Genomic DNA, 6,725 nt, shown 5'->3' with positions numbered 1-6,725 from the left:
TAAATGATTATCACACTAAGTTTAGTTTCCATAATCTTATATATATTAATAGTTGACCATCATCTTACATAGATACAAAATTTTAAAAACCAAAATAAAAGTATTAGGTTTCTTAGCTTTCAACTATAACATACAGCAGTGTTAATTATATTTATCATGTTATACATTACACCTCTAGGACTTATTTATCTTATAACTAGAAGTTTGTACTTTTTGACTTTCATCCCAATTCAGCTTTCATTTCAATTCCACCTCCCCCCAATACCCATCTCTTATAACAATAAATTTGATCTTGTTTTCTATGAGTTTATTTGTTTTTGAAGTATAATTGACCTACATCACTATGTTAGTTTCTGTTACACAACATAGTCATTCAACATAGTCAATTCAAAATGATCACTAAGATCATTGTGGTTTTGATTTGCATTTTCCTGATGTTTAGTGATGCTGTGCATCTTTTAATTAGTTTGTGGGTCAGCTCTATATCTTCTCTGGAAAAAAATGTCTCTTTAGATCTTCTGCCCATTTTTATTTGGTTTATCTGCTTTTTTGATGTTGAACTGCATGAATTTTCTGCATATTATGGATAAGCGAGATAAGTGAATGTCGCTCAGTTGTGTCCAACTCTTTGCAATCTCATGGACTATACGGTCCATGGACTTCTCTAGGCCAGAATACTGGAGTGGGTAGCTGTTCCCTTCTCCAGGGGATCTTCCCAACCCAGGGATCGAACCCAGGTCTCTTGCTTTGCAGCTGGATTCTTTACCAGCTGGGCCACCAGGGAAGCCCATATTATGGATATTAAGTTCTTCTCAGATATATTGTTTGCAAATATCTTCTCCCACTCAGTAGGCGGCCTTTTTGTTTTCTGTCGATAGTTTCCTTCACTGTGCAAAAGCTTTTTAGTTTGATGTAGTCCTATTTGTATATTTTTGCTTTTGTTTCCCTTGTCTGAGGAGACATATCCCAAGAACTATTGCTAAGACCAGTTTCAAAGAGCTTATAGCCTATGTTTTCTTCTGGAAGTTTTATTTTGTCTGGTCTTACATTAAAGTCTTTAATCCATTTTGAATTAATTTCTGTGCATGATGTGAGAGAGTAGTCCAGTTTGCTTGCTTTTGCTTGCAGCAATTCATTTTCCCAAAATTGATTGAAGAGGCTTTCTTTTTCCTATTGTATATTACTGCCTCCTTTGTCATAGATTAATTGTGTGGTTCATTTCTGGAATCTCTATTTTACTGATCTATGTGTCTATTTTTGTTGAGAATTTTTATCATATAAAGGTGTTGAATTTTGTTAGAGCATTTTCTGCAGCTATTGAGATGATCATATGTTTATTTTTTCTTCAATTTGTTAATGTGGTGTATCATACTGATTGATTTGTGAATGCTGAACCATCCTTACATCCCTGGGATAAATCCCACTATATCATCATGTATGATCCTTCTAATATATCATTGAATTCTGTCTGCTAATGTTTTGTTGAGGATTTTAGCATCTATGTTTATCAGTGATATTGGCTTGTAATTTTCTTTTTTTGGTCATAGCTTTGTCTGATTTTTGGTATTAGGGTTATGCTTGCCTTGTAGAATGAGTTTAGAAGCATTTCTTCTACTTTAATTTTTTGGAACAGTTTGAAAAGGTTAGGTTTAACTCTTCTGTAAATGTTTGGTAGAATTCACCTGTGAAGCCATCTGGTCCTGGGCTTTTCTTCGTTGGAAGTTATATTTGTTTGTTTTTTACTGGTTCAATTTCATTACTGGTAACTGGTCTGTTTATATTTTCCATTTCTTCCTAGTTCAGTCCTGGGATATTATACATTGCTAGAAATTTGTCCATTTCTTCTGGTTTGTCCATTTTATTGGCACATAGTTATTCTTAGTAATCTCTTGTGATCCTTCTTATTTTTGTAGTGTTGGTTGTAATTTCTCCTTTTTCATTACTAATTTTATTGATTGCAAGAGGAGCCTGTCTTCATTTCTTGTGTCTGGATAAATGTTGCCAATTTTTATCTTTTATTTGAAAACCAGGTCTTAGTTTCATTGGCCTTTTCTATTATAGTTCAGCCACTATTTCATTTATTTCTGCTCTGGTCTTTATGATTTCTTTCCTTCTACTAACTTTGGGTTTTGTTTGTTCTTCTTTCTCTAGTTGCTTTAGGCATAAGATTAAATTGTTTATTTGAGATTTTTCTTGTTTCATGAGGTAGGCTTGTATTGCTATAAACTTCCCTCTTAGAATTTCTTTTTCTCTGTCCCATAGAGTTTGTAAAGTTGTGCTTTTGTTTTCATTTGCCTCCAGGTATTTTTAAAATTTGTTCTTTGATTTCAGCAGTGAACCATAAATTGTTTAGTAGTATTTTAATCTCCAAGTGCTTCTGTATTTTGCTGTTTTTTTTTTCCCCCCAAATAGTTGGTTTCTAGTCTCATAGCATTGTGATTGGAATAAATCCTTAATATGACTTCAGGTTTTTAAAATTTATTCAGACTTGTTGAGTGGCCTAGCATCTGATTATCCTGGAGAATATTCCATGTGCACTTGAAAAGAATATGTATTCTGCTGCTCTTGGATGGAATGTCCTTTATGTATCTGTTAAGTTCATTTGGCCTAATGTGTCCCTTAAAGCCAGTGATTCCTTATGGATTTTCTGTCTGTATGAACTGTCCAATGATGTAAGTGGGGTGTTAAAGTATTCTAGTATTATTTTGTTACTGTCAATTTCTCCTTTTGTGTCTTTTAATATTTTCTTTATGTATTTAGGCACTCCTTTGTTTGGTGCATATATATTTTAAATTGTTAATCTCTTCTTCTTAGATTGATCCCTTGATCATTTTGTAATGTTTTTCTTTGTCTCTTATTGCAGTCTTCATTTTAAAGTCTATTTTGTCAGATATGTCTTGCTACCCTAGCTTTCTTTTTATTTCCATTTGCAAAGGATACCTTAACCCATCCTTTTTTAATCTGTGTGAATCTTTAGGTCTGAAGTGAGTCTACTGTAGGCATCATATGTATGAGTCTTTTTATATCCATCCAACCATCCTATGTTTGTTATGGAGTACTTTTCCATTTAAATTTAAAGTAACTATTAATATGCATGTCGTTATTTCCATTTTGTTAACTGGGGGTTGTTTTCTAGTTCTTTTCGGTCATTCTGTGTTTGTTTTCTTCCTTTGTTATTTGATGACTATCTTTAGTGTTATGTTTAGATTCCTTTTTGTGTGTGTGTATGTGTACCTATTATAGATTTTTGGTTATGAATGATTATTTTAAGTTCCTGATCTTTAGTTTCAAACACATTTTGACATTTTTGCCTCCCTTCACCCCAATTACTTTACTGACATCATATTCTACATGGTTTTTTGTGTATCTCCTTTAGCTACTTATTGTGGATATAGCTAATTTTACTACTTTTGTCTTTTAACATTCCTACTAACTTTGTACATGGCTGATTTACCATTTTTACTATATAGTTGCCTATATCAATGAGCTTTTTATTTTGTAATTTTCATATTTCTAGTAGCGGTCTTTTCTTTTTCACTTAGAGAAGTTTGTTTGACATTTCTTGTAAAGCTAGTTTGATGGAGTGGAACCCTTTAAGCTGTTGCTTGTCTGTAAATCTTTGATCTCTTCCATCAAATCTGAATGAAAGCCTTGCTGAATAGAATACCCCTGGTTGTAGGTTTTTTCTTTCATCGCTTTAACTATATTGTGCCACTTTTTTCTGGCCTCAGGATTTCTTCAGAAAAGTCAGCTCTTAGCCTTATGAAAGTTTCCTTTTTTTATAACTTATTTCTTTTCCCTTGCTGCTTCTAATAATCTCTCTTTATCTTTAACTTTTGTCATTTTAAATACAGTGTATCTTGATGTGGTCCTCTTTGAAATGATTCTATTTGAGACTCTCTGTGCTTCCTTGACCTTGATGTCTCTTTCCTTTTCCAGGTCAGAGGAGTTTTCAGTTACTATGTCTTCAAATATTCTCTACCTCTTTCTCACCCTTTCCTTCTGGGACCCCTATAATGCAAATGTTAGTATTTAAAAAGTTACTCTTTGTTGTCCCAGAGGTCTTTTAAACAGTCCTCATTTCTCTTATTTGTTTCACTTTTCTGTTTAACATCAGTGATTTCCATTACTCTGTCTTCTAGCTCAGTGATTCATTCTTCTGTATCATCTAATCTACTATTTATTCTGTCTAGTGTAATTTTCATTTCATTTATTGTATTCTGCATCTCTGGTTCTTCTTCTAACTTCTCTGTTCTGTTCATCCATTCTTCTCTCAAATTCTTTACTCATCTTTACGGTCATCACTTTCATCTCTTTTTTGGGTAGATTGCTTATCTCCACTTCATTTAGTTCTTCTCCTGGGATTTTATCTTGTTTTTCCATTTGGAACATGTTCCTCTGTTGCTTAATTTTGCCTGATTTGCAAATTTTATTTCTGTGTATTTGGTAGGTTGGTTAGATTTCCCAACCTTGGAGAAGTGGCCTTGGTATGAGACATCCTATGCATCCCAGAAATGCACTCCTCTCTGGTCACCAGAACTGTATGTTCTAAGGGTGCCCCCTATGTGAACTCTCTGACTACTATGGTAAGTCTGGTAGGCACTGCTGGCCCCTGGCCTGAGGAGGCTGCTGGCTGGTGGTGGGTGGGGCCACATCATGAGACAGCTGACTGTAGAAACTGGGGTCTCTGGGGCTGATGGGTGGGGCTGGGTTCTGGGGTGGGTGGTTGCAGGGTCAGGTATCTCAGTTCTAGTGTTGGCCTGCTGGTAGGTGGGGCTGGTTCCTGACACTGCTGGCTGTGGGGTCTAGGGTGTTCCAAAGCTGGTGTTGGCCCACTGGTGAGTACAGCTGGATCCCGGGGTGGTTTGCTGAGGGGTGCAAGTTGTCTGAGATCTGGTGCCACCCAGCTGGTTGATCGAGCCATTTCTTGAGGGCTCTGGCTGCAGGGCCTGATTTTGTGCCTGATGGTGGATGGGGGCCAGTTATTTATACGGCTGGCTGTGGGGCCCAGGGCATCCTGCATGTGGCTTGTTTCTTTGTCATCTTCAAAGGGCCTTTCACGGGGCAAAGGTTTTTAATTTTGATAAAGTTCTTGGATATCTTCTAATATCGATGGTATGTTATATTTTAGTCTTTTTAATGGTTGCATTGTACTCAGTTGTAACGATGTATAGTAATTTATTTAATTGGTCCTTCATTCATACTGATTATTTCTAACAATTTACTAAAAGCAGGGCCACAGTGATTTTCTGGGGAAACTCAACCTTGTGTATATGTGCACATATACACATGTGTATATGTGCAAATACATCCTTAGGATAAATTTCTGGACATGGTCTTCACTGAATCATAAGCTGTATGTATTTTAATTGCCCACCAACTACACTGCGACAGTTTACATCTCTGCTAGCAGGATGTGGTAATGGTTTTTATCCCATACTCTCATCAACTCTCATCAACTCTCACCAACAATGTTTCACATTAAAAAGCAGGCAGATAACTTTGATGATCTCAGAGATAAAATGCATATTTCTTAAGATCATCAATGTTATTTGTATCTCTATATACATATGTATATCTCAATGACTTTTTATATGATTTCTTTAACTATGAGTGATATTGAGCATAGATTCATATGTAAGCCTTCCTTCATATGTAAACCTTGAACCTTGACCTTGAACTGTTCCTGTCATTTGACAATTTTTCTAAGTTAACAGTCATTTTCTTAGTGACGAAATTTCAACATTAAAAAGGGAAACAATCCCTTTCCATATGCAAATATTTTTCCTGTTTTGCCCTGATTATAGTACTTTTTACCATGGAGAAATTTAGATTTTTGTCATGTTTTTCAGTTTTTTTCTATTGTGATTTTGGATTTGTTACTTATGTAGAAAGGAAAAAAATGTTTTAAAAAATTCTCCCATGTTTTCTTTCAGTATTTTGACATTTGTGATATAATCTATAAAACCAGTTCAAATGGGATAGATTCAAGTGCTTTTCAAAGAATCTCAGGCTCTACTCAAGGCTATTTTGCATCTCATTTTACCCTGCTCCCCTAGTGATTCAAATGCCCATTAACATTAGAGAAGCATTGGAGTAGATTGTATATGTCTGTATTTTCCCCTTTACTAAACAGTGGTCAGACCCTGCAGAATAGATGAAACAGCACATTTTTTAGCTCAAAAAGTTTTCACTAGGTGACACATGGAGACTTTTAAATAGTCAAGATTCAAAGAATTAAGCTCAGCAAATTGTAAAAGCCAGACTTGACCTATTGGGTCCACTCAGCTATGAGAGTTGAACGAGGTTAAGACAGAGCTAATCCAGGTCTGTGCCTTGTTCTGTAATCTTGTTTCATTCTCTTCTAGTCGGTGGTTTGAATGTTGTCAATGGCTGAACCCCATATTTTCTAATAACTCTGCAGAAGTTTGTGGAACCTGATTGATTTCTATTAACCCCTAGAAATGGAGTTTTGACTTTCCCTGATGGAATCACCCTATTTAGTAATGGCTCACTCCAAAGTCCAGCTAGTTGGGGCAGTTGGTTAGTGCTGCCTGGACTGCCCTGAAAAGTGAAAGTAAAGTGAAAGTCATTTAGTTGTGTCTGACTCTTTGTGACCCCATGGACCATACAGTCCATGGAATTCTCCAGGCCAGAATACTGGAGTGGGTAGCCCTTCCCTTCTCCAGGGGATCTTCCCAACCCAGGGATCAAACCCAGGTCTC

Source organism: Giraffa tippelskirchi, chromosome 11, assembly GCF_054371585.1.
Source record: "Giraffa tippelskirchi isolate mGirTip1 chromosome 11, T2T-mGirTip1v1.2.pri, whole genome shotgun sequence".
Classification (NCBI taxonomy): domain Eukaryota; kingdom Metazoa; phylum Chordata; class Mammalia; order Artiodactyla; family Giraffidae; genus Giraffa; species Giraffa tippelskirchi.
Note: the sequence above shows the minus strand (reverse complement) of the source record.